Source organism: Botryllus schlosseri, chromosome 10 (genome assembly GCF_051294905.1).
Source record: "Botryllus schlosseri isolate E-star chromosome 10, Bs_hap1, whole genome shotgun sequence".
Lineage (NCBI taxonomy): Eukaryota > Metazoa > Chordata > Ascidiacea > Stolidobranchia > Styelidae > Botryllus > Botryllus schlosseri.
Genome location: NC_137245.1, coordinates 4,094,261 through 4,120,061, shown reverse-complemented (window position 1 = coordinate 4,120,061; position 25,801 = coordinate 4,094,261). Strand labels below are relative to the sequence as shown.

At 40.8% G+C, this 25,801-nt stretch overlaps 1 long non-coding RNA gene across 1 annotated transcript in view; it reads right to left on the bottom strand.

Annotated features, from left to right (window-relative positions):
* LOC145448464 (uncharacterized) overlaps positions 1–25,801 on the bottom strand; it is a 459,562-nt gene that overhangs the window by 2,038 nt on the left and 431,723 nt on the right. The window lies entirely within an intron of this gene.

Genomic DNA, 25,801 nt, shown 5'->3' with positions numbered 1-25,801 from the left:
GCACGAAGAAAGGGCTATTCAAGACTTCTATGTAGCGTCACTCATGTGAATGTAGCAGAGATTGATCTTGTTCTTTTTCCATGTGGATAACTGGGCCCTTCACCTGATAGATTGATTCTACCTGAGCAGACCGTATCGGCAGTTGGTGTGCTAGGGGTAAAGTGCCCCTGGAGATATCGTAACAACAGTCGATGAGCTCATGACATTCGAACTTGGGCAGATATCACAGAAAGAGATTTCTTATTTGACTGCTGCTGGATAATTACAAGTAAATCACTCTTACTAGCATCAAATTCAGCCCCAAATTTATATGACAAATAGTGACTGGGCACATTTTGTTGTTCTGACTACAAAAGATATGCGGATTTGCAAAGTATCAAGAGACCCTGATTGGAAACAAAACATTCCCAAATTTCAGGCCAAGTACTCAAGTCATAATTCGAACTTGCATTTCTCTATTCTTTATTGCCAAAAAAATTCAATTTATTATTCGGAACGGAAGTGGACTAACATATCGCTATCTTCAACAGAACTAGTTACTGAATAGGTCTGTTTGTTTGTTTTGGGGTATTCATGGTGTTTGTCGACTACTATGGTCATTTACACCAGGCCGATATTCTTCTTAATTTCCGTAGCTGCCGACTTATAGCACGGCCCACCTCTAGGCTTTTGTAAGAGACCGCTGACGCGGATGAGGTGGCGAGGAGGAGCCTAGGTAAACCTCCAACACTTAGATATCGTAATTCGGAAGTTGACCTCGGTCGTCCTCGAACCCGCATCCATTGGTGTTGCAGCCGCGGATTACACCAGTGCGCTATCTCGCCACTTCCTGAATAGGTATAATCCACAACATTGCGGGAAGGATGTTGACACGGCATGGAGTTCAGGGTCCGCTTTTTTTGCAGTGCACGTATCTTGTGCTTCACCACGGAGATTGTGACCAGGAATCGCACCTATCTTTAGGACGTGATTTTCTAAACTGCATTGTTGTATCTAATGCACTAGCAGCAAGATCTTCCTTGCAAAAGTAGTAGGAGCAAATGAAGCTTGTGGAAGTAGGCTTGAAGTCATGCCTAATTACTGTGCAGTGTGCATTGCCAATCCTTCCTGTCCTTTGCGTTGGGAGTAAAGGAATGCATGGATCTGTTCTTCCCAAGTTCATTGTCATTGGTGGCACTGCATTTATAAACACAGCAGTATTTCGGCATTATATTTTAGTAGGTGTTACTGAATATTTTATTTCTTTTCCTAATTCTATTATTGATAAAGAAATGAACCATTCACAATAATCTTGTCGTTTTTATACAGTCTATACGGCTATAAGAATACATCGCAGTGCTAACTAGGCTTAGGTAAATGCAGCGTCCTCCGTTGCTGCGCCGTTTCTATGGCCATTGTCTCTCGACCAATCTGCGTAAAGTTTGGTTTACGGCCGTATAGTGTATCAGTGTCAGTTCAATTGGTATTTAAATTACAGGAGATGTAAAGAAAGAATAAAACATGGGGTTCCGGCAAAGAGATCTGTGGAAGAAGTAAGACAGATATCTGTGTATGAGTGTTGGGAAAGTATAGGGAGAAGATGGTGTGGAATCTTGTCTTGTCCTGTAGTAGAAGGTGAATTGGTTATGTGTATCAAGTTCGAAGTGATTGAGAAAATCAAAAACCTTATATAAAACTGCATTTATTGTGGGCGTTAATGGTAATAACTAATGTTTAAATGTAAAGAAAAACAGATGTATAATATGTAACATATAATATAGAATTAACAAGGGAATAAATATAGCCGTACAGATTCAATTTTTTTTCAAGGTGTTATAAATTTCTTTTTATTTTGATAACTTTTTTTCCAAATCTTCTTCAAGATGTATTAGTTTGTTATGGGTGACCAATTGTTTTGATTTTCTCCTAGATTTGAAACCAATGCGTAAAGAAAAAGGGTTGGTGGGTTGGGTGATGCCCCGGATGTGTTTCCTATGGTCAAAGCTTTTGGAGAAGGGGTAAGTAATGAAGGTCTTCTGGGTATTTCTATTGGTGATTTTGTGTCCTAATCTAATAAGTTGGTCGGGGTATCCCAATCTAGTAAGTCGTTTTTTGAATCGGTAAATGGTGTTTTGGAGATAGTGGGGGTTCGAATTGGTTATTTGGTAACGGGTGAGTTCAGTGGCAATAATTCCGGTGTAGGTGTGGGCGGAATGGTTGGAGTCGAAAGGGATATAAGTGTAAAGGGAGGCGGGTTTGGAGAAAGTATTGTAACCGATCAATCCCTTGGTGAGGGTTCTATGGCCGAAACGAAGGGTGAGGTCAAGGAAAGCGTTGTTGATGGGGTTGTAATTAAAGGTGATTTCGAAATGACTGGGGTAAATTGGGGGGATGTAATGGGTGAAATAGGGGAGCTGTGAAGGATGGAGGTTGGATATAATGAGTCCGTCATCTAGGTATCTACGGAAGAATGGGATGGGCCATGTCGTGGAAATCTCGGATAGGCTATTAATTCTTCTTCAAATATGGCGAGGGTAAGGTCTGCGGAGTAATAACTTCCCATAGCTAACCCATCTTTTTGAATGAACCTGAACAGATTACCAGCAGAGGAGAAGTAGCAGAGTTTTTGACAGAAGATGAAGACATAGACAGCAAGGTTGAAGATACGGTTCAGGATGGTGAGGGTATTTTTAAGTTGTTTCAAGGCATACATGACGTCCTCATTTCTTATGTTGGTATATAAAGATTCAAAATCGAAGTTAATAATTTGGATGTTGTAAGGTGTACTGGTAAAAATTGTTGAGCGGTGGCGATGTTATGGCTCTTTTGTTGTTGGTGTGGGTGTAATGCCTATGCCCACGAGGTGTTCGATGTACTCGTTCTTCCACTCTGTCATGATATTGCCTGAAAGTTCACCGGGTTCTACTGTGATCCAAGAATGAGCCGAAATAATAGGTCTGCCTTCAAGTTTTGAGTTCATGTTTAGCGTTTAAAGGGTCCTAGTCCTAGCTGGTGGGGATTTGGGAGTAAATTAAATAAGGGGATGCGGCAGTTTTCTATGGTCCTAAGTTCTGAAAAAGCGACGTTTTAATGGTCCTAGGGTTTCTGCATGTTTCTCGGTAATGGTATTCCTATCGCAGAGTGCCCTATCTAATATAGTTTCCAAATTCAAGTTGATAGGTGAGTAAATGGCTTGTTCTAATTGCTTAATAGATTCGTTTATAAACCAATCGGTCGAATTCATGCAGAAAACTAACTTGTTATCCCAAATGTTAATAAGTAAGTCCATCCTGTTTGTCATTTCTCTAATATGGTTTAGTTGATGATTGGAAAATGTGGGTTTATTCTGGTTGTTCAATTTAGATTCCCTTGTCCAAGGTATTTATTATGACGTCCCTAACACGACATGAAGTACACTGCGTATGTGCTTTTGCTATGACCGAATTGAATATTTTTGGAAGTGGAAGCGGAGTGGGTTTCAGGGAGGGTTTGGGTTTTTTAATTTGGTCTCTATGGGGGTTCGTTTTTAAAAGCAAGCTAAGTACAGAATATGTAACCTCGTTTTTGAATTTACTTGGGGATTGGAATTGTTGGGTGGGTATAAAGGAGGAGCCTAAACCTAAAATATCCGACGAAGTGGAATCATGACTGTGTTTGTGAAATTGTGAAATGGGGTTTTAGGCTTATTAAATTCGCAGTGGTATTCTTATTAATCAAATTATGTTGTGTAGTGATGAGGTCATGTATGTCTTGTTAGTAGAGGTTGATAATTTTAGTAATGGTGTTGGTTAATTTGGAATTATTGTATCAATTTTTTTGCAAGCCAAATTCAGGTTGTTCGTTATGGTTGTAATGGAATGAGATTGGGAGGGTTCGGAGGTTTTGAAGGAATTATGTTGGTGGGTGATAGTAATGTTTGAATTAGAAAAGACGAGAAGTAGTGACAAGAATTGAATTAGGTGAGCATGTATAGAGTGGAGTAGTTTTTTTCAAGGTTTTCCAACCAAAATTCGTGAAATCAGAGGAAAGAAGATGGAAAAGTTCTGGGTTGTCATCACTCCGGTAATCAAGTGTGGATGCAGGAGAGTCTGGGATTGATCGGTTTGGTTGACTAGTGAGAAGCAGGGTATAGTTTCAGTATTGCAATTGCGGGTAAGGGTGTGTGTGTGGAGGGGGGTGCTATAACGCAGGGATTGAGATAGGTGTAAGCTCCAGAAGTGTAGATTTTGGCGGACTAGTTAAGGGTTCATGCATCGGTATAGTTGCCAAATGTATAATTTTGAATGTATGAATCCGTAATTTGATAGATTTTTACATTAATTTTCAGCGTATCGGAAGTTGCTTGGATCAAGAACTGGTTGGCGTAGATATCGTATTGTTCGATCTTCTTCAAGTATTCCTCTCTTTCGTTTTTTTTTTGATGAATTCTTTAATGTTGTTCCAATTTTTGGTAATTTCGTTGCAAACGTGGTATCTAATAGTATGGTATCTAAAACCTTTGGTGTCCACGAGACACCGATTTCATATTGGCAGATAAGTATACGGTACGTGTTTCATTCCTTTCAGATAAAATGGATATTGACATAGATATGTTAGTATATTACATGCAAGTGGATGGAAAACAGGCTGCAGCCAGTACAGAAGTACCACCTTACAGATTTTGATAATCCCTTGGAATACCTCACAGAGTAACTGTGTTCTGATCGCTAAAGAGACTTACGAAAGCCTGTGTAGGTGGATTTATGGAGGTCCGGCAGTGTGACCTTACCAACTCATCCCACAAAGGTCTGCCCCTGCTCCCGTTGTTAAAGTTCCTTGTTGTTTTGCGCTTACGCCACAGGAAGCTTTCAAGTTGTTGCTGGGGAACTGGAACATGAACCTGGATAGTACGGAACATGAACCTGGATAGTGCTGCCATAGCTCATAAAAGCTCAACATACATAAAATTCCCACAAGGTGAAGTTGAAGCCAATGGGGCTACACGATTTTACAACAAATAGCTGCTCAACGTCGATATATCAATGTTCAAATATCCTCCAGAATAACTATAGAAAGTACTTTTTGGAGTGTGGGAGAGCGTGTTTCCCTGCTTATCAATGGGTCTACGGATAAAATGTGGACACAGCAATGAATGGCTTTGATTGTTGCAACAACAGTGTTATACAACTATTCCAGAAAACACAGGTCTAGTCATTTCTATCTAGAATCTTATCAAGAAGGTATATTCAGTGAATGAAACAGGATAAAATGGATTTCGTGGCGAGATTTCAATTCCCTTCATTAGGGCAGATTAGGAAAACATTCAAGAATTTCAAACGATTGTTTACTAATTTGCTGTGACTGACAACTCCAAATACCAAATGCTGTGCAAGCATTTCGAAGTCACCCTGTTTAACCTTGCTATCTCCTAACCTTGCTATCTTCAACCCTTGCTATCTCCAACATTTCATTTTTCCACAAACTCCAACCGGGGCCTACGATACATACGGCCTTATCTGGTAACAGGCCGATGCTCACAAAACAGAAATTCGCTATTACTCTTGACGTAATAATGGGCGAAAGTTTTGATAGGACGATTACTCTCAACGTGACAATCGGTGATTTTCTCGATTTCGCTTCTCATACCGGACTCTTCGCATTTTGAAGCGAGTTTTCGAGTTGAAGGTTGACAGTTATGTTTTAAGCTGCCGCTTTTACCGTTTTATACTAGTAGGCAGGCTACACTAATGCGATTGGAATACTCTAGGGTTACCATATTTTTGTGACACAAATTCCGGACGCTCTTTAGCGCCCACTAGTGGATTTTAAAATGAGGTATGAGCACATTGTCGATCAATATGACGTCACACCAGCAAAGCTTTGTCCATCGACTAGAGGTGGTCACGACCCGGTTCAGGAGTATATGTAGGTGTGTGTTGTCAGAGTTAGAGGTAAAGCTGTTGAAGGATGACGAATTCGAAAATGCAAGGAGCGCAATTGTACATCGTTAAGTCATGTTCATGTCACACCGATAAATTTATTTATCAGCTTAATGCCGATGCCCACTGCACCACTGAGCTATATAAACACCGCACATCGAGTGGTTTACAATCTTTTATGGTCGCGACTCCACTTCCAATTTGCTGTGGTTCAGCTTCAAATTTGATAAGCTGATTACTAGTTAGGTCGGCGCATTTGCCCGGACTTAATCACGACCTATTTTGGAAGCTGATTACGTTCAACATATTCACGAACCTCAGAATAACGGCAAACTACCCCAGGTTTACAGCCACTATCTTTGAATAGAGCATCCAAATGGTCTAAACCGACTCTATGAATATACCGTTATCTTGTAATTTCTACTACAATTAAACTGATTTCTGTAAATGAATGCTATTTTTATTATTTTTGATCGCAGTTTTTGCGAGGGTGGTAGTCCCCATATTAAAACTAAAATATGTGATGCTAAATCACGCGCAGCGCGAGGAAAAATGTCATTTAGGTAGCATAACTCTGCCCAAAATAATATTGCTGATCTTGATTTACGAAAAAAATTATGAGCTTACTTCAAGCCTTCAAAATTCCGGACATTTAGGCATATTTTAGAAATTCCTCCCGGACGCAGTTTTAACAGTGAAATTCCGGGCATGTCCGGGAAATTCCGGACGTATGGCAACCCTAGAATACTCTGTAGCAGACCCCTCAAGTTTGAGTTGAAGTTTTTGAGCTCGTCGCCGCGTTTGAAATGTTACAGGATGATGCCGTGATTAGCTAAATGCTCCAGGGACGATATCCCTTATACAGTGTAGTGGAAAACGTTTAGCTGTCGTTTTGACCGAATTACAGCGTGACGTAGGATACGGCTACTCATTGGTGTAATAATTCTTTATGGTGCGTATTATGTATGTGGTGAAGAATTGGTGGCGAGCTTCACGTGGCGTTTCTTCCAGTTGATGTTGACTGATTGTATATACTTGGTGACTCAGGCTTAGCTTAAGGTAAAATAATTGATGATGGTCAAGAAATGCCGTGCTTATGGTTGTATGGCCGGATATTTGACAACTGAACAAAAAGTTTCAATTTCCATTTGAGGATTTGGAGGTACAAAAAATGGATATCTTTCGTGAATGGAAGCCAACGAATAATTCTGTAATTTGTGAGTTGCACTTCGAAGAAGAAAAGTACAATAAAGACAGTGGCTTTCGAAAACAAAACTGCTCTTGGATAGAAAACCAGCTACCATCCGATCGGAGCTGTAACGGCATTCATTGATCCCGACTATGACCCCTTTGCAGAAAACCACCGAAGAGAAGGATATTTCAGAATGATCAGTTGAAAGATTTTGAGCTGTCTCATAAAATGAGCAGTTTATAAGATTTTACCGAGTCCCACACTCCAGAAAGCTATATTCCATGTACAGACGAGGGTAATCAATATGTAATTACCGTATGGAATTCCATGATGACTAGGTGTGGCGTGGCGCATTATTCAACTTCCCGAAATATCCCAAAAATGTATCATCACCCGGCGGATTTATTGCATGGAGCGATCTTCACAAAATAAGGGAATCTCATGATAATTATTCGAATCAGCGGAAAGCGCTAATATGCCTCGTTACATCCAAGCAATAACAAGCAGAATGTCAACTTAGCTCTTGCTCCATTCTATGAGTCGACTATTGCAGCTTGCAAAAGTTACTTGCCTCTCACGTAAGATATGGCTTCATTCTTGAACCTGATTAATGCTTGGTTGACGATTCTCACAGTATAGGCAAATGTGTGTGTGTGAGGGGGAGGTTTCTGGTTGGTCCAACATAAGTTACCAATTCTGAAAAGATAATACTGCTTTGTTCCATCCTAAAAATTTACGTCAAGCTCAAGTCATTTTTACCATTTCAAAATAAGTCATTGAAGAAGTGGCTATTGGAATGACCGAATCATTTCTTTCTCCTTACAGTGAGACGGTGTCGTGCGTAGTTGCTGGGTAAATTGTAAAGCAAGTTCACGCTATTCTATTCCGACTTACTCGATCGTGGGTGACTGCTTACTCCCTCAGAACCACTTGCCGAGTTTGTTTCATCCAGTTTTTTGATCCTAGATTGTTCTGATAAAATAATCTGCCCTCACCCTAAGTCGCAGTGAATAAGTTTTGCATCGTTTTTTATTTGGGGGGGGGGGGGGCTTTGCCCTTTGCAAGTTATGATCATCGAGATCAAGCTTTGAAATTGCATGGCGACAAAATCATTGTGAATATATATTACAATAACAAGCAGTAGCTAGTTAATGCCTCTGTGAGAAAAATGCTTTAAAAACGCACATTGAAATAACGACAGTTGAGCAAGACGTAGCTTGCATTCGTCGGTGATGTATTTCATTCTCATTACCGGTACTTATGGCCGTAGCTTGTATGCTGCAAGTTTGTTTTTGATACAAGTAGGTTCTAATATGACATGTGTACCAATTCTTCTTCACGTGCTTGACTTGATTTTATAATGCAATAAAATGGTTTACATGAGCATGTCGGATTGTCGGTGTTTCACTACTTAGCCTACTTCTGCAATCGGTGGATAACTGCATCTACGAGGCTGTCTCTTGTCACTTTCTGACGGTAAGGTACTGATTTGACCTGTTGTACGAATACATACAGCTTATTCATAGCGATGAGTCTGGTAGCGAGAAGCGAAATCGCGCATAATCGCGAATTTCTGTTTTGTGAGCATCGGCCTGTTAGCTCTTGCAAGCATAATGTACCAGATAAGGCCGTGAATATCGTAGGCCCCGCTCCAACAAAACATCTCTAAATAGCAATATGTTTGCATTGGGAAGCTAATGGCAATTTGAAAATTAAAATGAGTTTGCTCAGTCAAATATTTCATCGCAGACGACCATTTCAATGATGTGAGCCGTAAAGTTTCAGCAATTATGAAGCTAATCTGTATCATGCTTTCCCTTATTAAAAATGAAAATTAGGTTATGAAGAATTTTACAAATTTAAAGGCTTCGCGGACCCCTTGAAAAATGCTTCCCGAGCCTGCGGCTGGGAAGCACTGCTCTGTAGTTAAATAACCGAGCTAAATCTGTTCGTGACGCTGCCCATTTCTCATTTTTACGTCACCAGTTATTTGCATTTTTCGAATGAGGTAGGTTGTTGCTAACGCTGCAGTGTAGACAGAGACAGAAATAGAATTTGAATTACTTCATTCGTCAACCATAAAATATCGTATGAGCAATGTCCACAAACATTCACGTTCAATGGTACGTATTTATTTTATATATTTTACTAGCTATATTCTACACGGTATAGAATGGAAGACCCGATATCACTGAAGTCTACTAGGCCGGAGTCACCCAAGCATATTTGCGGTATTAATAATAATATGAATCAATTTCTTCTCTCAGTCGAGTAGCGCAGCAACGAGCAACGAAAGTAAATTACAGCAACATTAGTGAAGGACGGTTATCATTGCTGTCATCAAGCATGATGCCAAGGAAACTGATATTGGATATCATCGAATCATCTATGAGCGAGAACTTTTGCTGGTGATGCCTATGCCAATCACCGAATATTATAAGATAAAGTGACTCAGACAAATAAAGTTAAGCTGAGCTCATATAGGAGCAAGGGTGTGAATGCTATAATGAAGATTAAAGATTTTTCATGTCAGGCTGGTAGTAGCTATATTCATTACCCCAATGTGGGGGATTCAAGCAATGAAAGTGAATACAATTTGAGTGCTACCGATTCTGAGTATGATGCTGAGAGTGACGAGGAATCAGAAATGAGCGATGTAGCCTACCTGATGAAATTGAACGTTTCACCAGTGGATTTGTGATGGTTAAAAAACAGAAGATCATTGATCTTTTTTCAAGCTGCCCTTTGGGCCAAATGGAAGCCGACATTAAAGTTGCATGCCATGGCACCTTGATGAAAATTCATCAAAAGTGTCCTGGCAAGTCATGCAACTATCACCGTACGTGGGAAAGTCAGTACCTGAGAGAAGGCAAGAGTGAAGGAAACATTGTGATGAGCAGTGCGATCATGTTCAGTGGATCATCTCCTTCGAAAGCACTGAAGATGTTTCGTTCGATGGGTTTACAGTCGATTTCCTACTCTACGTATATGTACTACCAAAAAGCATATTTGATTCCAGTTGTGAATCATGTATATACCACTGCATATGAGTGCGATTTGACAATGGTTGCTCGAAAGTCACCGATACTATCTGGTGATGGAAGGGCTGTCAGTCCAGGACATAGCGGAGAGTATATGATTTACACTCTAATGGATACCGCCTCGAGGAAAGTTTTGAGCTGCTGGTTCAGTCAAATGAAACGGGAGGTAGTGCGTATATGGAGAAAGACGGTTTGAGGCGAGTGTTACAGTTGAAGAGCTTGTCACAGACCGACACCAACAAATTAGAAAATATTTGCGGTTAGATCATCCGAACACAAGACATACATTTGATACGATGCATATTGCTAAAGGGTTGAAAAAGAAGATCTCATCTTTGTCTAAAAAAAGGATTGTGAGCTAATTGGACGTTGGCAAAACTCATTGGGCAGCCAGGTTTACTTCCGTGCGAGACGTGGGAATGGCAACCCAGAGATTAATCAGCAAATTTGGAGTGCGTCAGCACATAATTAATGTACATGAACACCCAAATAATGATTCTTTCCCAGTTTGTGAGCATGGTGAATTGTCAAGACCTCGACATTGGTTCGATCCGGATTCATTCGCTTTATTCAAAATCAATGTGCAATGACATACGACAGATTTCAAGTTCCAGCAATACTTCGGGCAACGAGACCTTCAACGCACTCCTCAATCACTTCTGTCCGAAATTATACCATTACTCAAGCCAGAAAGCAGCTATCGGTACTTCATTTTAATGAAAACGTGTCGAGGAAGCATCGGCTAAGTACTGCTAGAACACCTCTTTATGCTGTGAAATATCACAAATACCAGAAGGGCTGCTCAGTTCAGAAAGCTCTTCAGGATGCTATATATGACTACTGTGAGAAACTGATTGCCGTAGTCGAGCGTCGTGTCACGTTCGGATTGCCTTTGGAGAAGACAGAAATACCACCACCTCTTGCATCAGTCAGAAAAAAAAAACAGAGAGAAGTGATGCAAGCAATCAGATCTCACGGAAGCAGATACCATCACACTTGAAAGATACATTACGTTATTATATATTTTCCAATTTATGCTATATGCATATGTATGTGGCGTGGTAATTTGTACCGATTGGTAAATGAGTTGCTGTGTAGGCTTGTTGCGATGGGCATTTGATGGTTATTGGGGAGGGGGGGTCTATGGTTGAGAGCCATATTTGTATTCGCTTGGTTGCACGTGCTCGACGCCATTTCTTGGTCATACTCATGTCTAACAGAGATGAGCATGGATTAGGATTAGATTGTGAAAAAACAGGATTTGTGAAATTTTGTCGGATATGGATTGGATTTGGATGGTGTTAACTGGATGCTCTGACGTGCAGTTGCGGTATTAGCTGAAAATATTGTACTCAGACACTACTACAACTGTTGGCGCATATTATGGGCGTTGGCCTACTACAACCGATAGTACCTTATGCTATGATTACCGGTATGACATTTTTACAGATTGTACATTTTTGGGCAAATTCAAAATTTTCGAACTCTACAAAATCCGCGAATATTGGTTGGAATGAATTCAAATTTGGGGTGTGTCGTTTTTTACGGCAACCTAACGATCTAATCAAGTGACCAGCGAGATAGTGTAATGGTTATGGCTTCTCGAGCGGTATAGGTCATGGGTTCGATCCCCGGCCGGATCATACCAAACACTCGAAAATTGGTATCCGCAGCTATCCTGCTAGGCGCTTAGCAATCTCGGATAGCATGGAGGAGAAAAAAATGGGGGCGCAGAGCTATGACCTTGTGGGGCCGTATCGCAACTCTGTCGTCAAAGCATCTCGATAGTGCAGGCGAAAAAGAATATCATCTCTCTCTCTCAGCAAGATTCAGGAAAAAAGGTTATTTTTGAACAGATCTACTGTACACTGTACAGAACTCGATAGTATACTTTGGCAATAAAATACGAGGACGGAAAATCGCAACTAACAGGAAAAGTTTAGAATAATTGAATTGATAGAAGAATCCATTGAAACCAAGGAAGACGAAAAGACTGATGGCAAAACAAAAGATTCGGCCTGAGATGTAATCAGTAAGAAATATGCAGCTATGAATACTAGTCCTGCGCGTGCAGCCGTACAACTGGCCAAATCCAGACTGTATTGAAGAATTTGAAACGGAAAGCAAAAAAGATATATGCATCACGAACGGGCGAAAACTGGTCCACCTCCAGTTGACGAACTCCTTGAAATAGGTTTTCGATAAGTAATTTTACTAGCAATTCCTTAAAATTCGCAGTAGGAGATGTATTGTTTCCATCTGTGTTTATCGTGACTCTCTGCTTGCTTCATACTCACGTTTTAACGCTCGTTTTGAACTGACGTTTTAACGCTCGTTTTGAACTGAATAGACAAATTCTGATGATCATAAAAAACATGGATATATTGTCTTTTTTTAATTCTCAACAAACCCACCATAGCCAGAGACTGCTGCACGTCATCAGCTATACGAAAACGACACATTGGGGAACACTGCTCGGCAAATTTTTAATCTGAAATTTATTTTTATAGCACTGCTATATTTATTATCACTTTTCAGACCTTATTCCATCTCAAATTGAATGTTTGAAACATCGGTATGACATGAACTTTTTTAATATGGTACATGCAACAGCAGAGTAACTTGCATCCGATTTTAGCTTGCAACAGTCTGGCTTTGTTACCGTGCATGTGCAGGTGCCTGAGCAGTATCGTTGGCCATTATTATTGTTAAGCCTAGTGCACATTTGCGTAAATCGTACGCGCGTACGATTTTCACTCTCTCACTAAATTGGCCAAAACGAGAGGTTACGTCATCGCTGAAGGAAAAGTGAGAATAAATTTAGCGCTGTGCCGCACGTTGTCGCTGCCGAGTGTCATCAACGCAACAATCAAAATCACAGACTCATGAAATTCGCATTGTACCAATGGCAACAGTAAGATACTTTGAAGTATACGGACATACGGTACTATAATAGCAACGCAATTTGTAAATAAACAGTAAACCTATTTTATGCAGACGAAAAGATTTACACGCACTAATGAGAAAAATGTAGGTTATCAAGGAAATCTTTTCGTCTGCATAAAATAGGTTTCTTCAACTGAATAATAGTAGACTCCAACACTTTTAAATGAAACAAAGATCTGCCACGCGCAATGACAGTAAAGATATTGTCATTATAGTGCTGTGCACTGGCGAGGTTTTCACTCAGATGCTGACCAATTGATGAAGCAAATGCTTGGTAATCGTCATAGCAGTCTGCTATGGCAGCCAATTTGCACTGACATGCGAGCTCCGTGCGATCATTTGCGCATGTTTTTGGCCGAATCAGTTAAGGGATATGCTGCTTAATACGCTCAAACAATCTTATCACAGTGGCACTTGTATTGGTAGACAACATTGCTTGCATTAAAGGCAGGAAGTACATGTTTTCGAGAGTTGGGCAACAAGGATTTCGTCGTGTACACCACATGCGTGTTAACGCTGAAATAACAACGAGGTGAACAGCCGATTTAATAAGCTTTTCAAAACGGTTACCTAGCCAAGGTAGGTGTAAAAATGCCAGGCATTTTTCTGGACCATATTTGGGAGCTTGGCAAGTCAACAATACGCGCGTACGAATCGCTCTCTCCGCGTAAGGTCTGCGTAATGCCCGCGTAAAAAACGAGAGAAAAGAGGCTCTTTACGCGACGAGCAAACGAGAGAAGAGCAGAGAAAGGAAAGAAACTACCAAAATACTTTACGCGTCCAGTACGCGCGTACGAATTACGCAAATGTGCACTACGCTTAGGCTTGCAACTTGACTTGAAGATTTGACTTCAAGTCAGGATTTCTCATACGGTATGTCATATTGAAGCAGTGACTCGAGTCAAATCCATTCATCCTATTACAACCCGAGTCCAGTCATGATTTTAGTCCTTCCTATGTTTCGCGGGGTTGTGATAAACCGTGAAAAAATCATTTGAAAGTAACTTATCTAATTTGGAAAAATATGCAGCCATAATTATCATCATAGTTTAATTTTGAAAAGCTGATTTTCTAGTCCAATTCAGACTACAGCATTGGCTACTGGATCTCGTAATAAAAATAATCGACGAGGAATTGAATGTGTGGTTATTGGTGTTCAAACACGAGATGAAATACTCGGGACATTGTAGAGAAGTGATTTTGAACAATCTGTCCGCGCTGAAGTCGTGCTCGGTTGTGCCGTCATGTTATCGGTGTCCTCCAGAGTATATTCCAATGGATTTGCTGTCTTTGACCAATCTTCTTGGCACTCTCTCTTCTTCTAGGCTCTCTAACATCTGGAGGGTAGCAAGAACAATGAGGTATGGATCCATTGTTATTCTCAGTCGATATTGCACTATATTAATGTAGCTCTCTATAAAACAGGTTGTATTGAGTTACTCAACTGGGTGACAGCAGATAACTTTGCATTGCAAAATTGTAACATAAATGCATTACTGTTTGTACAGCACTTGAGCACATGTATGCATATGACTTATTATATGATAACATCGTCACATTGCACAACAGTTAGCTTGCAATGGCTGAAATTAACTTCTACACTCTCACAGAGCCAATTGTCATTGGTATGGAGAAATCAAAAATGGTATGCAAATGTGTGTGTATGAGCTCAATTTTACAATATATCTTCACATTGGTGGAGCGGCTATCATGACTAATGCACCAATAAACGGAAAATAAAGTTCCATCTGAAAAGTATCTGTCTAGTTCTAGATATCCCTGAGTAATGAGATAAATGTCCTGCAGTATACGAAATTTTTAGTAGAGTTTCTGGCATAGCAATACCGGTATAAGACGATTATTTTGGTACGCTATTCCTACAATACCTCTTTTCATAACCTCAAAACGCTTGTTCTGACGTTCATAACCTTACACTGTGCAGTAGCAACAGCTAAGTTAGCTGCTATACGCATTACGCACACGACATCAACTAAACATACATATATAGGAAAAAGAGCGGATCTCTCCCTTATGACGACACAGTTCACATCGCCACCGACCGAAAACAGCTGATTGCTAACGTACGTCATTTGCGTCAGTAGTCCGCGATAAGATAACTCACAGGCGAATCCGTATCCGTACCACAGAGTCACCAGGTGACCTTGCTCGCTGAATAAATTATCACCGATTAAGACAATCGGTGATTACTTTTCAATCGGCATCTGTGCAATCCACCCCAAAAGAGCAATCTGTTCCATCTGTCCTCGAAAAGTGAGAGAGAGAGAGTCTTTATTTTCATCCAACAAAAATACAACGGCAGTGGTGGTGGTACAGAAAATATGCATGCACAGTATTCGGTATGATAGGAATGATCGATAAGACCGTGAATATCATCTAGTCACGATGATAGCAGCTGATCAATTAAGCATTGTCTGGGCGAGGTAGGGCAGGAGTGTTCAAGAGGTGATCAAGTAGGTCTTTTTTGAATCTATTACAAGACAATTCACGGATATGTGGTGGTAATGCACTCCAGATTATAGGTCCCGAGTAGTCGATAGATCTCTCAGTTAGGTTGCTATTTGGTGGGGTAAGTGGATATTTCCCTTTGACGAGGATCTCGTGCAATAGGAATGTAGCCTACATTTTTCGCAGGTATGAAAAAGTCATCAAACACAGGAGGCAGACAGTCATCTCAACTGCCGAGATATTTTGAGGCTGTAAAGGAAGAGAACATTGCTTTACTGCAGCTACTTAAACATTCTCAGCGGGATGTTGAGAAAAGGGAATCTGCGATTAGTGATCTTGATGACGCAGCCACTATAACCAGTGAAAAATACAAGAGCTCGAAACTAGTCTTAGAATTAGTCGTTTTAGTTTGGAATGTTTCTCGAAGGACAATCATCTGATCAAATTTTATACATACTTTCCTACACATGAGCACTTTCCACTATTTTTCGAGCTTGTAAAACCTACAGCTGAAATATGTGTATGCTTCCGGAGTAGGCAAATCTAGACCAGTCGTGCGCAAGCTGCAGTTGATAGATGAGCTATTCTAAGGTTGTATTTTCGAATAAACATGGAAAGAAATGGAATTTACTAATTTTTATTCTGTATTCATTGTGTAGGCCTATTGTGCAGCTCACAAGAAATAGTTGAAGAAAAATTTGCCAACATTATTCTTGGCAATTTGAAAAAATGCAGGATCAAATATATTCCTCTCATTGAAAAAAGTTTCGGCACTCACATAGCTAAACAATTTGCACCAGTTATGACCACTCAATGCTAATTGGCACTGAACTTGATTATAATAGTCATGGTTCCTTTTGAGTCTGATTGGATCGGAATCTACATCTTTTAAAATGTAAGCTACATTCCTGAAGTCAGTAGCGCCTTCTTTAACAACTTTGATCTCCAAGAGACCAAATGGAACCAGTCCTTGTAGCTCAATGGTGCCATTAGAACCTTGCGGTCAGGTGTGCAGCCCAACCAGGGACATTATGGATTGATAATTAAAACGGATAGGTAACGATTCACTTTGTCTTTTTTTTGCTTTAGAAGCATATATAGAGGCAGCCCGTGATTCTAAATTCAGCCCAATATGCATTGGTCGTGTAATAACTCTGCGTGATGGATTAAGGTAAGTGATAAGTCTCAAAGTTATACTTGGACGCTTTGCAACTAGTCCAAATTTACTGGCAGTAATTCTCAACTTGCGAAGCTGAGTCAAATAACTGCTATGACTTTGTGCTCGTGTCTTTGTCTCCACATCTATGGCCATTTCTCTGGATAGACTCATTGCATGTAAGTCGGGCGATCTTATCCTGCTGAAGGCATAATGATATTGCATTGTTGAAGCGGATACCGGCATCGGGAAGGGGCAAATTTGGGAAGACAGCGATGAGTACTCGGTCATTAATCCAGATATTCGGTTGACGTTTTTAGTTGATACGAAATCACGCTGCCTTCACCGCATTACCAAATTTAGTAGGCACCATTTCCATTGAATCATTTAATCAAGGTGCTAGTGTTGCAGCTTAAATCGCCGTATTGATTTTGACTGAATATTGGAAAGTAGGTGGCTGGCGAATACAGTGTTGATTTAACATACCGATCGTAGTTGGCTCCAGGTTCAATTTTCTAAACTGGTACGTCCCCATCCCAATTTCTTGAATGTCTATATCTTCCGCTCCCTTTGAATACTCCATCGCTCCTTCATTCCAGTACATGTGGCGGAGTCTGATACGCTTTGCAGCCCAAGCTGTTTGCAATGTGCCAGATAATAGAGTAAACCAACTACGTGATTGCAGTAGCCTCCTAGGTCTGCAATGCACGAGCACTCGAGCAGTTGCCAAAAAAAAGGATTTTGTCGGGCCAGTTCGTTGCACCATCACTTGAAGTTGATGAGGATGCTCATTTTTCTTCGAGTGGTGACACCTAGCAGTGACAATGGCGGAATCGACATCATGTGATACTGCAATATTGACGATAATAAAAAAACTAGCAATATATAGGTATTAAAGACATCTAAATATTATGAATTGGCCAATTGGAAAAGAACAAAGGTAGTCATAATTTTATGAATATATCTGAACTTAATTCACCTTAAACATTGTGTATATATCCAGGCTCTGCAAAGAACCTGTAACCCTTGGCGGTATGTTCACACCCAGATGCTGTCTTCGCGTAACTTTCAACTTCTCCAAACGTCAGATCGGGAAATGCTGAGAAATCTGAAATATGAAAGCTACATCTATTTGGTGCACATGGCACTATATTGGTTGCTGTAGTCGATGTTACAACCACATGTAATATGGCTACCGTACCTGGTTATGAACACATAAAGCAATATCATGGTTCACTGACATCTAATCCAGGAAGTATTGCAATGACCTTGTCAGGTGCATGAAATTATTCTAACTGAATAAGAAACTGGTACTTACTACTTACCCCTACCGGTTGAAACTGATGCAACCGCCATAGCTCACGATCGATGTCAGTCGAAATATTGCAAAAATTAACAACTACTACTACTACAACAACTACTATCTGTAACTATCTTACTGCTGCAAAAATATCTCTCAGTCTCCTTCAATTCCGAATTTTGTGTCATCAAATCGATGTTGGGTATGTACCAGTGTTGGGATCAAGTCACTACCTTCGAGTCACGAGTCATCTCGAGTCATTGCAGATTTTGACTCGAGTCAAGTCAAGTCAATCGATTTTCAAAGGTGACTCGAGTCAAGTCAAGTCACTAATTTTTTGGAGGTGACTCGAGTCAAGTCGAGTCAAGTCAAGTCAAGTCACGAGTCAAGTCACAATTCAAGTCAAATTGAATTTTCGAAGTATGAGTGATGATTCAAAGTCATTACATTTGCTAGCTGTATGAAAGACAGATTAATTAATCATTTATTTTAATCAAATAACGAATATCTAGTTAAATATACATGAAAAAAGAAGGTGTATCCCTCACGCACAAGTAGAACTGCTAATAAAGTACTTGAGTAACTGTACAGCTACATACTACAGTCAGTTCTTATCAGTCAAAATATAGGACCTAATACAAAGCTTCGAGAAGTTGAAACAAATTGATATGGTACAATAACCTACGCTACCCATATATACACGTCCGTGAGAATATAAACGCACACAATATATTTGTTCGATTTAAATGATACAAGAGGATTGGCAAATGTGAACACTGGTCAATGTAAGCATTGAGCCGTCTGAGAATCAGAGACACATTGCTATTTAGATTAATTTTCTACTTTGCGGTCAATTTATTTGTGATCTAACAATTGAGGAACCTTGTAACATACAATCATTGAATGGCTGGTTGTTATCACAAGTGACACCGGCGTATCTCGAACAATCCGAACATACACAAGATGCAGTGATTTAATCGACACCGCTTACTTAATGACTTGAAATTGACTCAAAAATTTTGCTCCGAGTCACGAGTCAATGCACATTTTTGAAGCTCCGAGTCAAGTCAAGTCAAGTCATTTTTCCAAAGTGACTCGAGTCAAGTCAAGTCATACGAAAAAGTTGACTCGAGTCAAGTCATGACTCGAGTCATCCCAACACTGGTATGTACCAATTAAACAATGAATAAAATATCAATTATTTTAAGAGAATTATGCTAAATCCTTTGCGTAGCATTGACATCCGTCACATCTGAATCCCTGCGCACTCCCACGAGTTATTTCCGAAACATGCCGATATTTCAGACTTGGAGGGCGGATTCTAGGTGGATCAGTGCCAGATAATTAGTTTAGTTTATTTTTTTTGGGGAATCGGTGCAACAGTAGCTTTCGATCAAGACCAGATTCAATAATTTCTGCGCCCGGGAAAATAGCTTTCGGATTGCCAGAAATCTTACAGTCGCTTACCCAAAACAATTCTCCACTAGAGCCTCGGCGAAGCGGAACGAAGTTGCAAAATCGGTCTTTGCCGTTCCATGTTTAATTTCTATAGTATAATCGTGTGTCGGGCTGCGTTGGATTCGTGGGACCGTAGACGGCGTGAAAAGGTCGTATCAAATGTGGTTTCATTATATTCTATCAGAGTTATGTATTGAGTATGTGAATAGTAAAAAGCCAACAGTACCAAATTTTACGCCATCAGAAAAAGATCTTCTTGTGGACCTTATGGCGATGTACTATACATAACTAACCTACGGATAGGTACCCAACACCCGTCGTCACGCTTGCTTGCCCGGAGGAAATGACTGCTCAGTGCTCAGCAATCTGAACGCAGAATAATTGCTAATCCCATAGCTGACGACCTGCGCGCTCAAATTAGATATAGTTGATCTTATTTGAAAGGTACTCTCGCGTTGATTCTGGAAATATACAATGAAAGTTCATTAAGGGAATGAAACCAGCTCGAAATAGCCTTCAAAGTCTGAAAATCGGCATTGTTGCTAACAATGGCAGAGACGCAGCACAATGACCATAACAATGGGCCTCGCATGGTTGCGATTGTTTACATTGCAGATTTTCAGACTTTGGGGTGAATTTTGAGTGGGTCCGCTGCCCTGATCAAATTTTGATGTATATTTTCGAGATCAGTGCGACAGTAGCTTCCAAATAAGATCAACTTTATTCAACTTGAGCGCTCAGATCATCAGCTATGGGATTAGCAATTATGCTGCGTTCAGATTGCTGACCAGTAATTTCCTCCGGGCAAGAAAGCGTGACGACGGGTGTTGGGTATCTATCCGTATGTTAGTTATCTATAGATGTACCCTGCAATAACATGCAAGAAACGGACAAACTGTCCCGAAACACTAAAAAGGCGGCATGGGATAAATTAGCAAATTAATTTAATGCGTCAGGACTAGCAGCTACTATGAGGAGTTCTGAAGCGTTGCTGAAATGCTGGAAGAATCTTGAATCGCGTACCAAAACTATTCGTGCCCAGCAAAATCGGGAGCGAATCAAAACTGCAGGACCAAAAGTCATCATTGAGAGCGATAGCATCACTGATAAAGTTGAAAGTATGAGCATATGAGGCTTTATATAGTTGTTGTGTGTTGCCAACGGAAAATAACAGAAACAGTTACCGGTACCGTACGGACGATGATCATCAACTGACACATTGGCATCTAAAATCTGCATTGTTCTGAACAATCGGATGATAGCAAAACAATAACCCGATGCGGCTCACCGATTGTTCGGACAATGCCGAAAATTCAGACCTGAAGTGCGCATTCTCGGTGGTTCAGTGCCTGATCATATTTTAATTTATATTTTTGGAGTCGGTGCGACAGAGCGCTCTGGAAGATAATAACTTTTGGATTGCCAGATATCCTAGTTGCTCCATGTTAGCATTTGATACTTTCAACTTCATCAGTGATGCTATTACGCTTTTTTTTACACCGTTTGCTATTTTAGCCCTACTTCCAAAAGAATCATTTGGGCTGCACAATCCATACGACGATGCTGGCTGTGTGGAATATCTCAATGGTTGGTGATTTTGATGTGCACATCATCAAGCAAAAATTTTAAAATTCACGAAATTGATTCAGGTTCTATGACAAAAGGAAATGAGGAAATCACGTTGCTATTAGTAGAAGAGAGATCACGTTACAGTCATTTGAATCCTTTATTAAGATGACCTCACACCAGTTTTATGAAGTACCAATAGACTAATACGACGTAGAATACTTTTGTTGTAGCAATGCCGCATTCTGTCCAAGTGTAACAGACCTCCGTCTGCCGTTGATCACACACGATTCAACTACAAACGGAGGTCTGCCACAATGCTGCAGAGACTTTATTACACGTCCGTCCGCCGAAGCCAAAGAGGAAGTGAAAGCACGATGCGATAATACTACAACTGACGTGAGGGGCAGTATAGAGCACGGCTGCCACACTATTTTCCCACCAAACTTGAGTGCCAATAAAAGCACTCTCACAAATTACAATAAAAAAACAGCAACATCAAAACCGACAAGTCCAAAATCATCGACAAAATCGCAAACACCGCATGACCGCATCACATTAGCAGAACACTAACCCTAAACTAACAATTCCCAAAACTAAAACCCTAACAACGCCGCGCCACGTCAACGGGAGAGTCACATGCTCCATCCCCTCTTCAATAACATCGGAACGGGAGAGTCACAAGCTCCATCCCCTTCACGCGCGCTCACATCAGTCCCGCCAGAGAAACAGTCATTACGAAGTGAAGCCATCAGTCAAGTCTTCAAACTTCTCACATCGATGCAAAACTGCTTCTTCAATCGGTTCAGATAGCCAATGCGTAATTGAATTTCCGCCCATCTTTGAGCATACCGGTACTGTCCAGGAATCTTCAGAATTACAGCCAACTTAATGAAGTAACGTTTTAGCGTGCTCGCCATTGTAACAGACCTCCGTCTGCAGTTGATCACACACGATTCAACTACAGACGGAGGTCTGCCACAATGCTGCAGAGACTTCATTACACGTCCGTCCGCCGAAGCGGCCAGAAGCCAAAGAGGAGTGAAAGCACGATGCGATAATACTACAACTGACGTGAGGGGCAGTATAGAGCACGGCTGCCACACAAGCAGTGCTGCACTGCAGATTGGAACTCATTACGAAACGGCCGGCCGTATTCTTGTGGTAACTAATTATTTCGTCGCGGGCCGGACGATTTCGCTAGGCGGGCCGGATCCGGCCCGCGAGCCGCAGGTTGCCTACCCTTGATCTAATACAATCTTATCTATCAAACCGCATGCAATATGTTGAAGATTTGTCTTCCGCCAAGTCTGCATCATCATTAGTTACCTGTGACATTCACAAGGATCGGTCCTTGGTCCCTTACTGTTCAATATATACATGAACGACTTCGCATGCTCTCCTTTTCATACGACACTATTCCAGGATGACACATACTTGTATTGTATGTCTCGGCTTCCTCTTTTCCATTCTTGCAAGAATTAAAGTTCACACCCAAATGCCTCGAATCAGTTCCTGGATGAATGCGACGACGCTACTTATAAATCCGTCCTAAACACAAATTCAAACCATTAACCAAAAGCCTAGTCCCGTTGTATTATTTGGATTTATTCTTCTCTCCATTCTTGAATATAAAATTTCGTGGTTCCCAACGAATATCGCGATATCGCCCCCTGGTCTAGGATGGCGAAAATAACGAAGGAAGCGATAACGGAAGAAAGGGGCGAGAACAATGAAAGGGGCGATAGGGGACGATGGCGCGTTAAAACGACTATATGGAGTCAGGACCGTATTGAAATTTTGCGCGCTGGGCGCGATTCACTATTGTCTTATATCTTGATTTTGGGGTACCCTTCCCCCAACAAAAATCTGCATGATTTATGGAAATGGAGACTTTGACGTCGGCCATTACTGCGCCACAACGCACCAATACATATGAAGTTAGAGGTTATGTAACATACGACTCCGAGAAGTATGCCAGAACGATCAGCAGCGAGAAGACCTTATTGACCGAAAAGGAATGCCCTTATGCTGACCGAAACCTGCGATATATATACATATATGTTTGATTGTCAATAGGCGCCTCAATGACTGGCGTCGAATGTTCGTGTCCTTGCGATCTGAACCCTACAGGACAAATGCCATCCGGCAGAGAAAAATTATTTGCCAGTTAAGAAATACCAATTTGAAATCATGTGCTTCTTTTGGCGATTTCCATATATTTTGACATAGCAGATATAGCAGGTCACGAAAAAGCATCATGCAACGAAGTCAATATAACAACGGGTCCGCCCCAAGATGTTTAATTAGTATTTAGGGGCCCTACTTTTTCCAACACACCCCACTCAGCTCTACCGGTATATCTGATTACGTGACCAGAGAGAGGATGAAAAATTGATAGCAATATATATGCAATTGCCGACCATTTTGACCGATTCAAATCATGAATTATGTAAATTTGTCGCGCCTCGCGCGTTTAGGCGACATACGGTGACTCCACCAAACACTACATGAAATTGGGTATAGCTGATATGTAGCGACAAAAGGCCCACTGGCTGAGGGGGTTCTGGGGTCTGGTTTATCACCATATGGGGCCCAAGACCAACGTTTGGGGGGGGGGCTGACGAAGTGCTGTTACGGTCCTGTTTGGAGTCAAGTTGGCGAAATGACTTTCACGAAGATTTTGCTGTAAAAGTTTAATTTCGAGGTAGAGCCGAAAAGTTTACCTTTTTGTTATTAGTCAACTCGCCGGTGATCCCAGTTTGTATACCCATTTTCGGTTCCCAATATTTGGGGGGGGGGGCGATGATCGGTATGGAGCTTCAAAAGGGGGCGATGAGTCGAAAAATGTTGGGAACCACTGATCTAAATAATACAACTGTGAACCCCATCTCACGTGTGAAGTACCTTAGAATTCACATTGACGACAATTTATCATGGAAATCCTATATCGATAAAATTACTAAAAAACTTTTCAGGATTGTAGGATTTTTTTCTCGTCCAAGACACAGTCTCACAAGACCTGTGCTTAGAAATTTATATTTTTCACTGTTCGCAGTCAGCTCAGTTATAGCATAGTCTTGAAGTACTTCAAAATCTATCAATTAAGAAACATCAGTGGTATGAAAGAACAGGAACGACTCAACCCTAAATATAAAATCCTTGAACATCTTGAAAGTAAAGGATCTTAGCACTCCAGAGGTAGCTAAATTGAGGTATATAAGTATGATCGAAGTGATCTCCCAAGTTTGCTAAGTTAAATGTCCACGCCATCTAGTGTCGTACATACACACCGTACTCGATCTTCGACTTCCGAAAAACCGTTTCTCGTGTCACGAGTAGTAAGTATTGCGATCCCAAGCAATTTACGTTATGCAAGGTCACACAGGGGAATCCTTCCGGTGTGTTCAACGCGTGCTCAATGCAAGACAAAGCACAACCTTCTTCGCGTCTCTTGAATCTTGACACAATGTCTTACGAATAGGAATACGGTAAACTGAAATCACCAACGAATAGGAATACGGTAAACTGAAATCACCATACTCCAATAACTACACAATCTAATTCCAATCCTAACTGAAAAATCTCACCAACTTTCCCGTCTCTACTCTCACTACAAATTCGCGCCATCTACTACATAAAATTAATGACGTCAAAGGGTTCTAACTAAAGGTCAATGATGCACAAATGCACAATCTACACATAGATACTACGTCTGTAATATGGCTTCCCTAGAAATGGTGCATTTCTAAACACTCAAAACGGAACTAACACAATATACAAAGTGGCTCCTTGTCGGGAATCAATCCCTATAGTTTTCAGACTTGAACAATAATTTTTGGATCGGTCGATCCAACAAAACAGTCTCAGTCATAGGCCTTCCTCTGTTATCAAATGCATGACTAGTCATTCTGCATTGAACTTGCGAACATCACCATCTTCATCAGGATACACCTTTGCGGTTCTATCCAACTTCCAGAAATTTCTTGCCACGCTGTCGTCAGCTACGATAACAATATCACCAATTTCAAGATTTCGCTTGGTGTCATTCCATTTGCTGCGTAGTTGCAAATTCTGCAGAAAATCTTTTCGGAAGCGTCGCCTAAATTCATTCGCCAAATGTTGCACTCTTCTCCAACGCTTTCTCACGTAAAGATCAGATCTTCCAAAGTATCCTGGTGGAGACAAAACCAACTTTGACTTCCCAGTAATTATATGATGTGCTGTCAAAGGTAGCGGACCATCAATGCTTGATCAATTCTCCACAGTCAAAGGTCTGTAGTTGACAATAGCCTCGGCGTCAGCCATTAATGTGGACAAGGAATCTTCGTCCAATTGCTGTCCTTGTCCATGCTTGATGAGAAGCGTGTTTAGTACAGCACGAATCGATCTGATTTGACGTTCCAAAACTCCTCCTTGTGAACTCGCCAAGGGTACATTAAACTTGAATGGAAAGTAATCACAGTTTTCTCGTAAGAGAAACTCATGAACTTTATTTTCATCCATCAATTGGAATGATTACTTCAACTCTCTTGAAGCTACAATAAAATTAGATCATCTATCACGTCTCAGTTGTCGGATTGTTCCATTTCGATATATAACGCGTCTTAACGCATTTATGAAACTGTCAGTCTCAACTCTTCACCCCGCAAACAAAAATACGTATACTCGACGTATATATTTGGTGGAAATTGGGGACCGTAACGATACGCTGTATCGTCCCCTCGACGTAATTCTGTGCATACATAGGAACGTCGCGAAGACGTTACAGTGATTCGT